Below are 19,983 nucleotides of genomic sequence, written 5' to 3'. Positions count from 1 at the left end.
ACGTTGTCACAAATGGTGGGATTTCCTTTTTTTTTAAGGCTTGAAAATACTCCATTACATCTATATCTATATATCTACGTATATATTTATATAACATTTTCTTTATCCATTCATCTGTCGATGGACGCTTAGGTTGTTTTCATATCTTGGCTATTTAGAAGAATGTTACAATGAACATGGGAGTGCAGGGACTCTGCATGATTCTGATTTTGACTCCTTTGGAATTGCTAGACCATATGGTAGTTCTATTTTTAATTTTTTGAGGAACTGCCATATTGTTTTTCATAGTGACTGTACTGATTTACATCCCCACCAACAGTGTATTAGGGTTCCCTTTTCTCTACAGCCTTGCCAACTTTTTTTTTTTTTTTTTTTTAGTAACAGCCATCCTAGCAGGTGATATCTCATTGTGGGTTTGATTTCTATTTCCCTGATGTTAGTGATGCTGAGTACCTCTTCATGTACCTGTTTGTTAGCCACTATAGTGACTTCTAACACCATAGATTGTTTTTGCTGGGTTTTGTGTGTTTTTTTTTAACACATATACTCTCTTGTGTCTGGCTCTCTCATGTCAATAAGTGAAACATAGTGTCACTGCATGTAGTTGTAGATCACTGCCACCCAAGTTTTAAGCAGGGGAATGGCATGGCTGACCTCTGTGTTAGGAAAATCACTCTAACAGTTTCGAGGAGGAAGAGGGTGGTGGAAGGACAAGAACTCCCATGCAGGGAGCTAGAGCAATAATCTAAATGAGAAATGATGAGGGCCTGACCCAGAGCCCAGGCAGTGGGGGTGGCGAAGGGGCAGACAGATCATAGAGTCACCTTGAGCTCTGGAGAAGAGATTGAAAACACATGTTCCATTTATAGTGTCCTTCAAACACAGAGGAGAGCACTTCACTGAGCGCCCAGAACCAGAGCAACATTAACTGATCACGGCATTAGTTTGGGAGCTTGTCAAGATTTAAATGAAACAAGCCACATCCCTCTAAGAGCCTATTGTCATAGATGATAGAAATGAGACAGACCAAAAATTTTAACTTTGGTAAAATACACATGACATAACATCTACCATCTCAATCATTCCATGGGGGATTGGTTCCAGTACCCCCATGGGTATCAAAACCCTTAGATGCCCAAGTCCCTTATATAAAATGGTGAAGAACAGTGCATACAGTTGGCCCCATGCATTAAACAACAACTCTTCATTTCTCCCTCCCCCAGCCCCTGGCAACTACCATTCTGCTCTCTGTCTCTATGAATTTGACTGCTCTAGATACCTCCTATAAGTGGAATCATACAGTATTTGTCTTTTGGGGCCTAGTTTATTTTACTTAGCATAATGTCTTTGAGATTCATCAATATTGTAGCATGTGTCAGGCTTTCCTTACATTTAAAGACTGAATAATATTCCATTATATATGTTTATTCATTCACCCATCGATGGATACTTGGGTTACTTCCAGCTTTGGCTTCTATGAATAATGCTTCTATGAACATGGGTGCACAAATATCTTTTCGAGACCCTGCTTTCAGTTCATTTGTCTATATACGCAGAAATAGAGTTGCTGAATCATATGTAATTTTAAAATATATTTTGAGAAGTAGCCATACTATTATAAGGCTTTTTAATTGTGATATACTCACTGCTCAGTTAGAAAGATAGGAGGCAAGAAGGTGGCTGTTTCTCAATATATAAATAACACAAAAACCTGGAAAGTGGATTTGCCATCAGCAGAATCAAGAGGTTTTTTAAAAAGAACTCTATGGCCTTGGCCCGTGTGGCTCAGTTGGTTGAGTGATGTCTCGTGCACCAAAAGGCCAAGGGTTCAGTTCCCAGTCAGGGCACATACCCAGGCTGCAGGTTAGATCCTTAGGTCAGGATTAAAATAATAATAGTAATAATAAATTGTTCATTAAAAAAGTTATAAAAGGAGAGCTCTATGACATCTAAAGCAAATGCAGGAGCCTGCGTTCAACTGCTGCCTTGAGTGAGAAGTAGAGAAGGAAAAGAAATTGCTGACTAAACTGCTTAAGGACATAAGTATTTCTCCTGGGAAATATTTATCTGTTTGGTGGAGTTGCAAGTTCTTGGGAGTGCCCTCATTAGAAAACAGTTGATGATTCCAGGAAACTTTGGAAGAGTCACCATGGTGATACAGAGTGACCCATTTAAAAGGCAAAGCCTATTGTGAGTTGAACTTGAAAAGATGCCTGTATAGAAGCTTCTCTTTCATTTTCCATTGGACATAATATATGAAATAAAGTAGCCTGATTATTATTATCACCTTCATTCCTCTTGCGGTCTGATGTGCGGGGGAGAACCGAAGACGCCTTCAGATTCCAGCCCTGGCTCGGCTCTCCTTAGCTGCGTGTCTTTGAGCGGACCGCTTACCCTCTGCAGCCTCAGAGGTTGACCTAAAGAGCCTCTACTGCCCCTTTAGTCTGTGCATTTGCTTCTTTGCTACAGCAGCTTTAAGTGCTACAGCTCCCTTCCATTTGCTGCTCCTTTGCTCTGGAACTTGCCTATCACCTAATCAGACACAGTGGAAACTGAGGAAATAAGTCAAAAGGTGCTGGACAGACACACAGTTTCGGGTCCATGTGTGAAGCTCCTTTGCCTCACTGCTGTCCTTGGGCCTCAGGGGCACGGGGCTGAGTTGATCACACTTTCGGGTTCACACTGTCTTTCATCATTCGTCTGGACAAGGTCCCTCCCTGTCTAATCTTACTCTAGTCTTTTCTTCTTCAACTCCCAACACTTTTCTCATTCCAGGCACTGGACTTGGCGGTCTATATGGACAAGTGTATTGAATTAATTACAATTCTGTGAGGCAGACAATGGTTTTACCTTCATTTTTCACATGGGGGAAACCAAAGCTTAGGGAAGGTAAGGGACAGAGGCAGAATATCAACCCAGCTAGACAGATCCAGAATCTACATCACTACAGCAATGAAACAAGAAGACTTGTTTAAAATACAGCTTGACTATGAGTTATTCTGAATTGTCCGTAAGAATCCCCCCCCTTCCATTCTTAAAAAGGAAGTGTTAGCAGATCTATTTTGAGGCACTTTGGTCTTCCTTTGCAGAGCTTTATCACCAGAGGCAGTCTTCTAAAACTGGGATCACTGTCTCCTTGGCTTTTCTTCTCTTCTGTTCCACTTCTCTTGCAAAACTTGGAGCTATAACTGTCAGCCTCTATTCCTTGCTGGGGACAGAATTGGAATAATATAAAATAGCATTTCCTCTCCTTAAAGAGAATCCCTTTCCACTCACATTGTGCTCTTTCTGCATCTCATGCATAAGAAGATGACTGTTGATGGGCAGAAGATGCTCACATTTCTCCTCTGGATGAAGAATATAGGGATTTATAATAGAATAAAATGTGTGTCACCTTTTAGGTAAACCCATCCCACATTGATGGTTAGCTAAGATGATGGCCTTTGACATGCCTGGCATTCTTGAACAACTCTGCTGTGTGATGGGACAAGCTTGTTAACATTGGCTGCATTTTGTTTGTGAGTCCTAGTGGGAGGAAAGGACAATCCTTAGGGGAGATGCGGGGACAAGAGAGGTTAAGTGCTTGATTGACTGGGAAGATTTTTCCCTTGGGAGTCTGAAGATGGATTACCAGGATGTGGAGGTCAGATCATAGTTGAGAGGGGAACAAACTAGGAATAACAGTAATAGTAATGTTAATGATGATGATAATGCCAATCTCATGAGTGCTCACTATGTATATGTCAGACTCCTTATATGCATTAGTCTATATGCAATACCTTATTGCTTTATATGCATTGTCTTATTTAATCTTCCCAACCACTTCAGATAGGTAATATTATGGGGACATGAAATAGATACTATTATAATCTCCATTTTATATTGAGGAAATTGAGACTTAGAGAGGTAAAGTAATTTTTTAAGATCACATAGCTAGCTATGACTCATTGATCTATCTTTTTAACCACCACACTCACACAGCCAGTGAGCTTTGGAAACAGGAATAAGATAAAGAGAGAATGGAAGAATGCCTTTTGAACAGGATGATTGACGAGGTCCACAGTGGGACTCCGTGAAGGGCTCAGGTCTGAAGTGGTTCAGGATTTTACCCAAATGGGGAGAGAGAGCACCCCAGGGTGGTCCTCCTGATTGCTGCCAAGCATCCATGAATTCAGGCCAGGCCCACACCCTGTCCTTAGAATCATCTCTTCAGTATTTTCTTCCTACTTTTAAGGCCATGCTATTATATAATTTGGATATAACAGCCAAAGATAATGTTCTGCTTGAAACAATTATCATATTTTTTTGTTGGATAGGCCTACTGAATAAAAGACTTCTTTCTTCAAGAGATCATTTTATTCTGTTAATTGTAAAAAGTCTTTGCAGAGACATCCTTGAAAATGGTGGAATCAAACCCTTCCCCTTAGAGAAGAAGGGTCTAAGACTTGATAGACCTGGCAAGAAAACCATGTGCCCTCCTTCCCCAGCACTAAATTCATTTAGAGTCTCATGAGAGCATTCTAATGAAGTTTTTATGAAGTGCCTTTTATTTTGTACTTGGTTCCTCTTTAACAAATGAGTCATTGATTTTCAGAAAATTTTAAATGTATCCAGAACTTTTTGTTTTTGTTTTGAACAGCCATTTAGAAGCCAAATCCAGTAACCCTGTCCTCTCTCCCTGCTGCTTTGTTGTAAAATAGCTTTCCTCTATGTAGATCACAGTGGATCCTTTGACAAGAATGAACAGCCCTCAACCAGCTAAACTGCTGGCCATGTGGAAGGAGTGCCTAGCAAGTCTTTCTAAAATGTTGCCCAGCAATTATTTTTCAATACTTGTGTGTTGCATTCCGGGAAGGCCTGAAAACAACAATAAAATAAAAATAGAACTTCAGAGACAATCTCAGTTCATTTTGTGATTTATGAGATATTCTAATCTAGAGCCCTTTGGAAGCCTTTCCATGTAGGTTGCAGTAGGGAAGCCGACTGGAGCCTCACCATAAAACTGTGGTTGGGTACAATAACCCCCCCAGGACTAGTTAAAGACGAATTCATTTGATGCCAAATTCTTTTCTATCATCCAAGAGTGGCCAACGAGACCAAGGGTGGGAGTGGGAATTCACCAGGGTTTTCAACAAAACATTCCAATAAATTAAAAAACAAACCACCTTTGTTAGAATGAAAAAGTGCTTGGTAATGCTGGCTGGTGAGAGTGCCCTCATGTGTCTCAGCGTAGTAGTATCATTTTGGGGCTTTTCAAAGGGCATAAAATGCTCTTCTAATCACTCCAACACCAGTTAGTGGCATTCTCCCCTTTCCCATTGGTTTCTAGGGCCATAAATGAAGCTCCTTCATCTTTAGGTGTTGGAATTTCCACTGTGGTGATTATTTTTATCAGAGGCTGTCGGCATAAACTATCTTGTTTTCCAGTGTTCAATAAACGCTTGCTGAATTAGTGCTCCTTACATCTCAATCCCCGCCAAAAAGTAAAAATAACCCAAATTCTCATCCACTGGTGAATCAATAAATAGAGTGTAGTAACCCACACAATGGGATACTACTTAGTAATAAATAGGAAAGAACAATTGATATATGTAACAACAAAAGGCTGTATATTGTCAGGTTCCATTCATGTGACATTCTGGAATACAGACACCTATCAGATCAGTTGGTAGCCAAGGACTAGGGGGAAGGGAGTGGGGTTGGCTGCAAAGCGGTTCAAGGGGATGTTTTAGGAAATCAGAAATGTTCTGTATGTTATTTGATGTTGGCTACCTGGCATGAGTGAAAACTCACTGAACTGATATTGGTGGTATGACATTGAGGATAGCTGCCCTCTAAAACTCATTTGACCTGTACACTCAAAAAAAGTAAAATTTACTGCACATGAATTATACTTCAATGAGCCTCACGTAAAAATTTTTAGTACCTTGAAGAGTCACCGTGGACTTCTTCCAAAGTACAAATCCCAATCCTTCTAGGTTAGCCTCTTGGCCTCCTTTTTTTCTTTGCCCATCTAAAAAAGACACCGCGATGAACTCTTATGAAAGGCTGCAAGTTCCAGCCCAATTCCAAGCCCTAATGGGGCCAGACTGCATTCCAAACAGCACGCTCCCTGACTCTGCCATTGTGCCTGTGTGTGCAGTGACACGGAGCCTCCCTGGCATTTCGATCTTGAAAAAGAAAACATCAAAGTTCCAGGCCAATGCTAACCCTGCTACCAACAAGTGGGAACCCCTTGAAGGGAAATGAGATCTGGGCCCTGAAGGCAAATTCATACTGTCAGTTGGCTGGCCTGCTTCCCTGAGAGACAACAATCAGTTGTTCCTGTGCAGAAGCTGTGCCTTGAGCAAATTATTCAGCAGCTGTGAGACTGAACAGTCCACCCAGACGGCACCCAATGTCTGATTCTGGAAAATAGCTTCAGTTCAGTGGTTCCCAAAATGTTCTACCCACACTCATCCCCAACAATGGTGACCCACAAATATTGATCCAGGCCAGTGGTTCTTACACTTTGCTCGGCTTGAGCGTTACCTTAACTTGTTAAGAGAGTAACTCTTAAGTATTCTCACCACACCCAAACCCACAAAATGTGATAGGTGTGTTAATTAACTTGAATGTGGTAATCATCTCACAATGCATCCATATATATTAAGTCATGTTGTATACCTTTACAAATTGCATTGGACAACCTAAATATATATAATTTTTATGTGTCAATCATACCTCAATGAAGCTGGGGGGGAAAAATCACCTAAGGAGTATATTTTCTAAATGCCAGTTCCCAGCCCCCACTCATACCTGAGGTTCTAGTGCAGTAGGTCTGGGAGTAGTCCCAGGAAACTGCATTTTTAATAAGCCCTCATATCATTCAGATGATCTAGGCCTAGAAAAACTTTTATGTATAGGCTTTTGTTTTCACTTGAGAGAGCTGAGCAATTTACTCATTGGAAATGTTTGTCCTACCATGTGGTAAATAGCACAAAGATTTAAGAGTGGGGCTCTGGAGTGGGGTTCCTGGGTTCAAAGCCCACCTCTTCCCATTATTACCCAGGAGGCCTTACACAGGTTACTTAATCTCTCCACAGCATGTGTGTAGGGGGAGGTAGGATCAAATGAGCGAACACTTATAAAGCACTCAGGATAGTGCCAGTAAGATTAGATAAACATCAATTATCATTCTGTCCAGATCAATAAAGACGGAGGGGATATTGCAAACTATGAACAAAGAGAGTTTCTTCAAAGAGCTTTTCATTTACAGCTTGGACATCTTCAAATACTTCAAGTGGTAGAGGGTAATGTAACCACTGTATGAATGCCAACTCTCCTACTTTCCTAATTTCTTTGCCATTTTAAATATTAAAAATATAAGCTAAAAGAATAAGCTTAACTTAGCAGCAGCCTTCATTGATTAAGGGGCTTAAGACAACTCACATTCATTATCTTGTTTACCTTTTCAAGTTATGCATAACCTTTGTTGACAACAGATGCAAATCAGAATCATGTGTTGAGCTCTTGCAAACTGCAAATTTTGATTCAGTAGAGATTGAGGCAGGGCCCAGGGAACCTGAATTTCTAAAAAAAGTTCTCCCTGTGATTTGGCTTATACATTCCAGGTAGAGAACCACTGTTACAGGAAAAGGCTAGGATCATCCACCTGGTTTTATAGCTTAAGGAACTGAGACCAAATATGTTAAATACTTTGCCAAGGTCACTCAGCTAATCATTTGCAGAGGCAGGAGTTGGATTTGGGTCAGTAATTCTAAGGCCAAAATCCTCTCCATTACATCTTCTATTGCAGGAGCTACTTGGATAGGGTAGGATAAGGGTGGTTAATTTTTGTTCCCACATTTGCTTGTGAAATAATGCTCTGATCTGAATTCGTAGCAACTTTGAGTTAGAACTGCTGGTCTGGACTCTGAATTCCTCTCAGATTCCATCTTTTAACCTCTTACCCACACGTCCCCCTTTACTGATTAGTCCCGTTCAATCCCTGGATGCGTAAAGGCACCTGGATCACACCTGGACAGGAAATAGGACCATGAACTTGAAGATTTCTCTTCCATTCTCAGAGCGTAAGGAACTCCAAGGACCACAGTTGCATCCTGAACAAATCCAAGCTCAACTGGTACATAAAACTAGGAAAAAAGAATCCCATAGGACCATGATCCTGAGAATATTATCCTGTAAATCATCAACCAGTAAATCACAGGGACATGAACAGGGAGAGTATCCAAAAGGCCATGCTAGTGGCTGAAGGCGGTGGCATTTGGGTGGTCTCTACTCTGGGTTGAGTTTTTTGTGGATTTGTCTTTCCTTCTTGGGACATACGTGTACCTACAAAGTCCCTCAGAAACCATTTTCTTGAATGTATTATCGCAGAAGATAATCTGTAAAATTAAAGTCTGCGGTGGGAAGGGGAGTGGCCACCCATCAAGTGAAATCATCCTGCTGAACTCGAGCCAGGGAACCAAACTGGGGCAGCAGCCTTTTGCTTACGAAAATGGTTGCCAGCAGATCTTCACACATCACCAACCCCTTGCTCATAAAACAGACCCTTTTATTTAGATACTTCTTGGAACCCACTGGCTTGCTTTCCTTTCAGATTTTCTGTTGCCCATATTTCAATATCCCGCCTTTGCACTCTCCTCCTGCTCTTGTTCAAATACTGTTTCTTTTCTTTTCTTTTTTTAAGATCCCTTTTAATCAGATAGCTCCTGCTGGCACGAGCTGTCAGAGGTATTCATTTCAGTGGACTCTGGCCTTATGCTGCATTACCTTGGCAACAAGATTTAGAGGCAAAGGCCTGGCCTTAAACTTGTCAGAGTCTCCAACGATGTGAACAGAGCACATATTACTCTCTGGCATATCAAGTTGTCATGCCAACCGCTGACAATAAAACCCAGCTCTCTCTTCTAGGGTTTTAATTCAATAAGTTTTCAAATAGGTTTCTTCTGTAATTCAATTGGTCTGGAAATGTAATATATAAATGTGTGTGTGTGCGTGCGTGTGTGTGTGTGTGTGTGTGTGCTCATGTGTGTTTAACCAGTCACTAATGACCTTCCATGAAATGACTGGAGGTTGGAAATACAATTTAGGTCAAAAGTTCATCCAAAAGCAAAGAAAAGTGCTGGATCTAACAAAAGGAGCCTGCAATTTTGGAAATCCTGACTAAGAGGTAAGTAAACAAAATCTTAAGGACTGACTTCTGCCCTTGTACATATGTACATGACTTCCATCAGCACAGCTGTATAGCACATTCGATACCCAGAACAGCTGCACCCCCATACATATGTAGAACTCCTTTAATTAGTTTTGAGTACACAACCAACTTCGCTTTGTTAAAAACACTCCTATTTTTATACTTACCTTTCATTTACCTCTAAACCAGAAAGTTTTGTAGGAACCTGTCCCCTTAGAAAGTCTCTTCATCCCCTAAAGACACTCAGAGAGGGCATTGCATGGAGTCTAGGGGCTAGAAGTAAGGGGGGAGGGGTTGTCAGGGTTTCTCAAACTTATTTGTTTCAATACTTCCTTACCCTTGAGCCAACTGTACAATTATTTATTGTTTCCTCCTTTAACTGACTTATTTAAATACATACATTAAGAAGGGCACCTTTGTATCATGGGCCTGATGGTCTGCTCTTTTAGGCCCCCTGTCCCTGGGAACATGGTTACCCCTTAGCTTTTACTAACTAGCACCTAGAGGGCTGATGATGGGCTAGGCACTGCTGAAAGCACTTTTCACTTACTAACTCATCTAACCCTCACCGCCACCCCTTGAGGCAGGTAGCGCTTTTAATCAACCCGACTTCACAGAGGAAGAAACAGAGACACGGAGAAGTTGGGCAGCCCGTCCACGACCCCACAGCTAGGAAGTGTCAGGACTGAGGTTCGAACCCAGCAGCTTTGTTTCAGGCTCTCAACTCGATATTCTGCTTCACTGGATTCTGGTTGATTGATTGAGCTTCTTTGCAAAGTTTTACCTAAAATCACAAACTTCTTGAAGGCAGGACCATACCTACTATTTTTATCTCCTTCTTAGTGTCTAGTTGAATGCCTTTCACATAATAGGTACTAAGATTTATGGTTAGCTTGTTAAAGAGGGATCTAGGAAAATCCTAGGATATCATATTCAAGGCCACTTTGAAATTATACTTGTTTAAGTTGGAGCAATAGGGGCTATCATCACTTCCAACCCACAAGTTCATAAGCTCTTCTAAAGACCAAACTCATTGAGGACAGAGGCCGTATTTCTTGGTGTGATGGGTATTTCCTGCTGACCCCACCAGAGACACTTTCCACCTTTCCCACTGTGCTCTCTGCCCAGGAAACATGATTTTTACAGATTTTACCAACTGGGCTCTCTCACCCTCTGGCTTTGCATTAGGCTAGGAGGCACTGGCAGGAGAATGAGAGAAAAGCTGGGGTATTTATTCCCTAGCTCACTCCTTGCCAAAGCACAATTTGGTAGCGTTTGCTTCCCTCTACCAAAGACCATTGGTTCTACTGAGCAGCTCTCTCCTCCAGCCTCAGCTCCTGCTAGGATAGTAAGAGCTTTCTGCTAATGCTAGTTTCATGGTACTTCACCATCCTTTACTGGTGTCCTGTGACTGACTGAACTTTTATTAATAATCCCTCCAATGAATATATCATTTGTCTCCTGACAGGTTCCTGGCTCTTGGGTTTCTCACATATGAATCACCAACTGATCTTGTTAAAATGCAGATTCTGATTCAGACGACCAGGGTGGGTCCTGAAATTCTGCATTTCTAATAAGCCCCCAAGTAGATGGATGCTCCTCAGGCCACACTTTCAGTAGCAGAAATCTAATGTGGTCTATAGTTGCCACTCGATAGGTATTTTATGTTAAATAGCTAAATGAGTGACTTAGATGTGATGAATGCTGTATTGGTGAACACTGGTGAAGATGGCCGTGCCCTTGCCACACTGATCTTGTAATAACTTACCCCCGAGGTCCCAGTGTGGCTTCAGCAGACCCACCTGGTCATGTCATGAGCTCACGGCTGGCTGGACATACTTGTCTCTGTCTTTCTCATTGCCAGAGCTACCCCGTTGCTTCTCAGCATTCTGTTTATTAAAAATAGCAACTACCACGACTGACCTCCAAGAAATTGAATTCACACACATGAATACTTTTTCCTCAGACATAAAAGTAAAGCTGATTTATTTTCAACATCAGAATTGATCCCCCCAAGGGACAGTCTTTGCTGAGTGAAAGATGGTAGAGGAATTCATGGTTTGCCAAACAGTAAGTCTTATTTGCTCAGATTCTTGTACAAACAGGTTCTGTGGGATCAAATCAAGCTCTGGGAGATCATTCAAAACAAGACTCAGCTCAAGGCAAAATACACCTAACTGTGCCTGTAAGCAGATTAAGCTGTCAGGAGGTCCAGATTCCCTTTTACATTTAGCTTAGCAACACACACTCTTTGAAGACCTACTAAGTGCTAGACACTGTATCTCTTTGTAGGCCATGATTATGTGCACAGTACAATCTTACTAATTTCAAGTCTGAATATTGTGATAATTCAGGTAGATGCTAACCTGCATTTGACTATTTTTCTAACCATGCAAAAGGTTTTACTATGCCAATTTATAGGTCAATCAATTTGTAAAAAACTACAAGAATAAATGGTTTTCAAGACCTCTCAGGTGTTTCAGAAAGGCATATTTAGGTTTTGACTATGGAGTCACTAATTGATTGATTAATACTGTTAATGGTTGTATCAATTAAAAAAGCATTTTTCTAAATGCAATGTGATATCCTAGATTATATCCTAGAACAAGAAATTGTAAAATCTGAGTAAAGTGTTGAGTTGAGTAGCAAGAGCAATGTGAATAGTAATCATTAATAGTAATAGGAATATGCAATACTGGCTTCTCAGTTTTGGCAAATGTGCCACAGTAATGTAAGATGTTAACATTTTAAAAATCTGGGTGAAAGGTAAATGGAATTCTCTGGATTATTTTTGAAACGTTTTCATAAATGTAAAATTATTCCAAAAATTTAAAGTTTATTTAAAAAATCATGCACATTCATTAAGTCTGGTTCTCTAAGAACTCCTAGAAGCAACAACAGAAACTATTTCTTGAACTCATACCCTGGTTTGCTCAATGTCAAGTGCCCTCCATGTGTGCTCATAACAATGTTATGAAGTAGGCATGGTTAGTTATTCTCATTTTATAGATAAGAAAAGTCTGGTTCAGAGTGATTAAGCAACTTGCTCAAAGATACACAGCTAGAAATGGATGGAGTTAGGGTATGAGAAGATCTCTCTAATCCCAAAGTCTGAGCTCTGAGCAACTCCACAACTCCACTGGTTTGCCTCTTGTAGTTTGAGTTTCTCTATCTAAAAGAGAGTTATCACTTACACAGACACTCATTTTTCATTTGAGTTGGTGAAACAGATGAACCCAATTATCTGCACTGCACCTTTAAGTAAACCAGAATATCATTTTGAAAATAACCGAGTTTAACCCAAGGTCAAGTCTTCTACCTTTCTGTTTGTTAAATTGGGCTCATATTTTCCTGGAGGAGGGTGAAGGGAAGAGAGGCTGGAGAGGCATCTATTCCGAGGAGCCTGGGATGTTTTCAGAGCTAAGCCACTAGCCCTTTCCCCTGGGCTCCTGTCTTCTCTTGCCCATGTGCTCACCTGGGATGCTGAGCCGGATGCCCAGGATTCTCCCAGCACCTTTCAGTCAGGCTTTGGCCTTGCATGGCTTGCTTAGAAATGAAAAAGGGTAGCATGCCACAGCATGGTATGTAGTTCAGGGTCAAGAGGCCAGCTCTACATGCAGAGAGAGTAACTGGCTCCCTTAACACAGTTACTGGCGAGGCCCTAGAATGATCTCTGCCCTCAAATCCAGCCCTGCTGGTCCAGCAAGGTGCCTGTGATCAACTCATTAACTTGAAGCACAGCACACAGTTTGTCATAGGCACACATTCTCATGGCACTTCATGGCTTTGCTTAGGTACACCCCTTGGCTCATTCCAAGGGTCTCCGCATCCCATCTGGAGTTTGCTTAGGTTTAATCCCTCATTCATTCATTCACTTGTGAAGGGACAAAAATGATGAACAGCAGAGTTTTCATCTTTCTCCCTCTCTTAAGAGCCAAAGAGGATTTTGTGTTTGTGAATCTTTCCGCCTTTGGAAGGATTCTGTCATTGCCAGATGAATGGTTCTTTGGGCTTTCTTGATACAGAATCAGAAGGGAAGGGGAAGAGCAGGAAGAGGCACATGAACCAGCAAGAAAGTTTTTGGAGAAGACTGCAGGGTGGGGCAGTTTTAGTGAAAGAAACGCAAGAACAGGGGAAAGTTTATTAGAAAAAAGTGGGGCTTAAAGAAAGATCACTCTATACTATTTTCCCCTTCTTCATGTTCAGAGAAATGCAGGTAAAGGACCAGCCTTAACATGAGACCTAAAACCATAAAACTCTTAGGAGAAAACATAGGGGGTGAGCTCCTTGACACTGGTCTTGGCAATGAGTTTTTGAATTTGAAACCAAAAGCAAAGGCAATGAAAGCAAAAATAAACAAGTGGGACTACATCAAGCTAAAAAAGTTCTGCACAGCACAGGAAGCCATCAACAAAATGAAAAGGCAACCTAAGGAATGGTAGAAAATATTCACAAATCATGTATCTGAGAAGGGGTTAATATTCAAGATATATAAAGGACTCACACATCTCAATGGCAAAAACCAAACAGTTGGTTAATAAATGGGCAAAGGAATGAACTTGGCATTTTTCCGAAGAAGACATACAGATGGCTGACAGGTACATGAAAAGGTGTTCAGCATCGCTAATCATCAGGGAAATGCAAATCAAACCACAGTGAGATGTCACCTCACACTGGTTAGAATGGCTGTCATGAAAAAAGACAGGAGATAGCAAGTGTAGGCAAGGACGTGGGGATAATGGACACTTTGGGCACTCTTGGTAAAAATAAAAATTGGTGCAGCCACTATGAGATTATTTTTAAAAAGTTTAAAAAATAGAATTACCATATGATCCAGCAATTCTACTTCTGGATATATATCTGAAGAAAGCAAAAACACTATCTAGAAAAGATATCTGTACTCCCCATTTTATTGAAGCTTTATTTACAATAGCCAGGACATGAAAACAACCTAAGTGTGCATCAATAAATGAATGGATAAACTATTTTGTTCAAATGGTATGGGGGGAGGTGCAGGGAATGTGCAGGGGAAATAGCCAGGACTTGATAATGTTGAAAATGAAATGAAAAGGCTCTGAGATTGAACCACATAGTGCCCAAGTTCAACAATGATGCATGACCTCACCACCACCCTTCTCTCCCCTCCTGCCAGCTCTGGTTTCTGCTGGTAATACCCTGCTGAGCTCTGCCCAGTCTTCATTGATCTTTCCACTGCCAAAGTCAATGCACGCTTCCAACCCTTGCAGGACCTCTCTGCAGCATTTGTCCGTTGCCTACTCTCTATAGCCCTGTTCCATGAACTGATAATTTCTTGGGCCCAAGGCTCCAGGTGCTTTCTATTTATTATTTACTTAAACTTTACAACTTCAGGGGGGAGGTTTTATTTCCCACTCCACCCTCAATTTTGCTAAATGAGGAAACTGGCTGAGGGAAATAAGTAACTTATCTAAGTTCTTAGAGCTGCTAAGATCTTACATCTTACAGAAGTAAGATGTAAGCCCAGAACTATTTGATTCTGAACTGTGTGTTATTACTTTATAATTAGTTTAATAAATAATTATTTTATAGTTTATTATAAAATGTTAATTATAATTCTGTAATTATTAAATTATTACTATTTATTGGTATTATGCCAGGGACTTCAGCTTTTAGATTTCATGGACTAGAAAAAAATTTTAAACGTTCTTTTGGAGCTCTAATATGCAGCTGTTAAGTATATATGAGTGTTTGTGCGTATGTGTAGTCATTAGGGCATTTAAAGAAATGCCCAACTACAATATATCATCACTATCATTGAATTATTTTTAAAAAAGATTCCCCAAATGTACTGATATGGAAGCCTATCTCTATAATAGGTTGTTAAGTAAAAAAAGCAAGATGCAGGATGCTACCTGCTGTGTTAAAAAGGAGTTTCTATGAACAGATGTGCTTGTATAAGGCAGAGCATTTCTTGAAGAATAGGAAATTAGTAACTGCAGTTGCTTCTGGGTTTGGGAACCAGAAGTCTAGGGTAGGAGGGAGATGCCTCACATAGTCAGTATGAGAGGCTTTTGCACATGTTGAATTTTGTGCAAGGACCATCATGTAACAACTATTTAGAAAACAAATAAATAAATAAATCTCCAAAAGGGAAGATATTACTAGGGACTGAATATTTGTGCCCCCTCCCAATTCATATGTTGTAATCCTAACTCTCAAAGGTGATGGTATTAGGCAGTGGGGCCTCTGGGAGGTGCTTAAGCCACGAGGGTGGAACCCTTATGAATGAGATTAGTTTATAAAAGAGGCTCCCTCAACATCCCTAGCTCCTCCCACCATGTGACACATCAGAAAGTGCCAGATATGAACCAGGAAGCCGACCACGTTGGCACCTTGATCTTGGGCTTCCTAGCCTCCAGAATTATCAACAATACATTTCTGCTGTTTATAAGTTAGTCAGTCTGTGGTATTTTGTTACAGCAGCTCACGCAGACTAAGGCAGATGTTTTAACATCTCCAGAAAGATGTTAAGCATAATCACAAAATAATTTATATAAATGTAACTTTACCCTTCTTTTTCTCTTTCTGACACGCCTTGGTGAAACCTTGGTCAGGGTCTGACCCCAGGCTCACCCTCCAGTCCTCACTAACCACTCCCTGGGAATGCATGGAACTGATGTCCTAGGTCTTCCTGGGCCCACAAGCAGGGGCATTTCTCTTGGGCAGCCCTTCCAAGTGCCAAAATTCAAAACAAGTTTCCCGGCATCAGAGCGTGAATAGGGAAGCTGGGCCTGGCTGGAGTCAGCGGCCTGAGATTAGGAACCTGGGTTTGAGCAGTTCTCACCCTGATGCAAGTTCTTGAACTTGACCGCACTTCAGAATCACCTTTTTATTTTGTCAGAATAGCACCTTCCCAGAGACTGCATCTCAAGGTAGGGCTGCAAAGCTGCATTTTAAACTGGCCTCCTGGGGATCGCTATTAGAGAAAATGAATAGCCCAAACTGTGTCTCCTTATGAACTGAGGATGCTGACTGAGTTTTATTACTAATTCAAGCTTTTTCTAAATAAAATAAAATAAAAGGGAAAGACCCTCCTATCAGTGACAGTCCAAAGTCAAACAAAACAGCTCCCCTCCCCCGCTAGGCCAGCGGTCAAACAGGATGTGTCTCAGATGGAGTCTGCTGATGCAAACAGGATCTGGAGAGAAATAACAATTTTTCCTTTTCACTCTGAGCCTCCCTCCGACCAGTTCCGGAAACAGTCCTGATTAGAGCATAATTGATTTGGACTCGCGAGCAGAGCAGCCAGGCCTGCACATGGCCTTCCCGTGCTGTGCAGGCTCTGCGGTATCATCTGACTCTTCACCGCATTAAAAGCGATATGACATGACATGCGCTGGTTTTCTAACAGCTTTGCAAACCGAGTAAGATTATATAGTCAATGATGGTGCCAACCGTACTTTAGAGAACCAGCAGGGCACTTCCACCCAGCCCCCAGCAACAGTAAAGAGACCCAAGGCATTTTAGTTGCGTAAATACTAACTCCGGTCACACAGGATTTGGGGTCTTTTGCTGGTCAGGAAACGAGCGTGTATTACTTTCAAAGCTGAATCAGTTATTCCAGTTTAAACAAGGATTCTAAACAGTTTGCTTTTTTGTTTTTTTTTCCGTTGCACACATCAGAGAGTGACTATAATTCAAATTTATCAGAGATTGAAAAGACAAACCAAATAAACAAAAACCCCATAGTACCAGAAGGCTAGGAGGAAATGAGTTGAGTCAGAGAATTCCAGCAGGGACTTTTTGGACAGTGTGTTAGACTCCTTACTTTCAAGTAGTTGTTTCCTCTTTTTGCCCCAGTCTGTGTCAAGATCCCACTGAACTGCAAACGGGCCACCAGCCAACCAAGCAATAGCTGCTAGACTGAAGCATCTCTTAGATCCACACCATAAATTCAACTCCTTGAATTTATTGTTTCCCGAGATCAGGTCTACACAATCCAATTATCCAGGAAAGTAGGAGTACCAATAATAACTATGCACGTGTTATCTGTGAATTTACAGGAAAGCACAGGCATTCTGCCATGAAATGCTCAGATATATAAGATTTTTATGCCATAGCTCCAAATGGCTCAATGTTGCCAACGGGCCATTTCAATGGGTTCTATGTAGACTGGAAAGCAATGTCCTTTATGTTAAAACAACAACAACAACAACAAAACAAAAACGAAAAGACAAGACATATATTGTATTTGGGCCTAGTTTGGATTTTTTATGATACAAAATAAACTTTTTGGATCATATATAAAAGTAGAGAGAATCCAGCTTCTATTCCTGGATTATTTTGATGCAAAAACACATCATATCATTTCATCTAATAAATGTAGCTCGAAAAATAAAGATTTATTTTTAAAACATAAACACAATACTATTGTCATATTTTAAAAATTAATTTAAAATATTAATTTACCTTTTTAATACCAACCAGTATCCAGTCATCTGATTTTTAGGCAGAAATCTTACAGAAAATCACGCTGAGGAAACATTCACAATTCCTGCCCTGCTATAGGAGCTGTGTGATCTTCCCCCCACCTAATGCCCCAAGACAGGGATGCTTAAGAATCAGATGCACAAAAGATCTTTCAGGGGCTTGAGACTGAGCTTGAGTGTCAAAACGTCCCTGGCTGTGGAGACTGGGCTGGATCCTCCAGCACTGTTGACTTTGGTCTGGATGTTTATCCATTCATTTTTCAGACCTCCAGTCGCTTGTTTATCTTGGCCATCCCTTTCCAGCCCCAGATTTCCCACACCCTGCCATCTGGCACCCACTCTGGTTTCGTTCCCACAGCCCCAGCTCTGAGCAGAAACCTCACCGGAAGCCCAGATCCTGCAAAGGGTCCCGAGTGCTGGGTCCATGCTTCTGTACCCTAATCTTCCTCCAGGAAAGAATGGGGCAAAAGGAATCTTTGGAGAAGATTCTCGAGGCTCATTAACTCTATTGCCAAGTGATAGATAGACCCAGTCAATAAATAACTCAGTGCCTTCGTGAAGGTTATTCCCTTGTGATGAGCTTAGAAATGAAGTTCTAGAACTCTATCTGGTGGCTCCTTTTCTAAAAATAACCCATCATATCACTAAATGCTCAACTTGTGTCCTTAGACCTGCAAATCATTCTAGTCAAGACAGTAAAATTTTTAGCTGCGAGGACTTAAAATTTATTTAGATTAACAGAACGTTTTTGATGGTGAAGAAAGTTTTTAGTTAATGCCATGCAAACTGAAGCAGCTAGGTTGTTAATTTCTGGCAAATAAGTTTACTCACCATTTGACTCACCAAATTGCCTCCCACTTTCCTACTGTCCTGCTGCTCTGACTTGTCAAATTTCCCAGTCCCCAAAGGCTCTGTTGATCACCCAAGCCAAAGAGCTTCTCTCTCTAAATTCCAACAAGAGTGACACCATCTCTATCACCACGACACCTTTTGCAGTTCCTGAGAACTTCCTCTGTGCTGGACACTGTGCTTTGCCCTCAATGCATTATTTCATTTACCTTTAGTGTATTATCTGTAAACAGCTCCAGGAAGAAAGACATCATTTTATGAATGAGGAAAAGAAAGAAAGATTAGGTAAACACCCAAGGTCAGGGGGACAGTAAATGACAGAGCTGGACTACGTGACTTAGAGGAACACCCCTCAATCTTTAAACTATATTGCCTTTGAAAAAATCAAATTCGGCTGTGTGTTGTCAACAACGTTTATGTATATGTGTCCTCTCCTTGACCCGATCTATGGATTTGGCACAGTATCTGGCAAACGTAGGAGCTCAAAGCTTGATAAATGCTAGCTGTTGTTGTTGTTATCAGTAATTATTTACTGCGTGGCCCAGAACAGTCTCACTTCTGTGCTGAGGGCTGTTGTAGAAGCAGAAGCAGGAGAGTCTGGCCTTATTGTCGCCAGATGTAGCATATAAAAGTATGGGATGCAATACTTGGGACATACTTATAAGAAGAAGGTATTTGTTGCTTCTCTGAAATTCAAATTTAACTGGGCATCCTGTATTTTATCTGGCAGCCCTAGTCAAGGGACCTAACAGCAATCAAGAGGGATGACCACGGCCGGCACTAAGGAGCACGCGAGCCTTTCCCGCTGAGCCATCTGGTGCTGATTAGCAGAGTTGCAGGAGTTCTGAGAAGGGGGGGGGGGGGAGCCATGGGTGCTGGGCAACTGCAGAGGGCTTCACAGAGCAGGTGGGGCTCCCAAATCAGGCGGAATGGAGATTTTAAAGGCTTGAGGCCATAGGAAGGATTAATGGAAGCAGCAATCAGCCAAGTAGCTTCTAACTTGAGTTTATTATGGAAATAAATTCACAGAACAGAGCTGGAAGGAAGAGAAGATGGTGCCATAAGTTGTTTTTGAAAGTGCACAAGGCAGTAAATTGTCCATGACATTAATCCAGATTGGTCCAAACAGCACAGTTCCTGCAAGGCCACAGGCTCCACATTCCTGGTCTCTTGTTGGAAGTGAGAAAAGCAAGGCTCTAACTTCTGAGGCTCCAGAGAAAAGGCCTGGTGAGGCCACCAGGCTCCAGAGAAAAGCAGCTGAGATGTGCTAAGGAGTGGGTAAGCCTGAGCTTTGTTGGGGCAAAGACAAAGAGGCATAACTGCCACCTTGGAGAGATGCTCCCTTAGAAGCCAAGGTGTGGCCCTAATCCCCTCGCATGGCGATGTGAAGTTCTAGAGATCTGATTGATGCTTTGCCTAGGGGCAGAGCATTTATTCAGTGCCTTTATGTGTTGGGTACTGTAAATA

Source organism: Miniopterus natalensis, chromosome 14, assembly GCF_054644295.1.
Source record: "Miniopterus natalensis isolate mMinNat1 chromosome 14, mMinNat1.hap1, whole genome shotgun sequence".
Classification (NCBI taxonomy): Eukaryota; Metazoa; Chordata; class Mammalia; order Chiroptera; family Miniopteridae; genus Miniopterus; species Miniopterus natalensis.
This window is presented reverse-complemented; position numbering follows the sequence as displayed.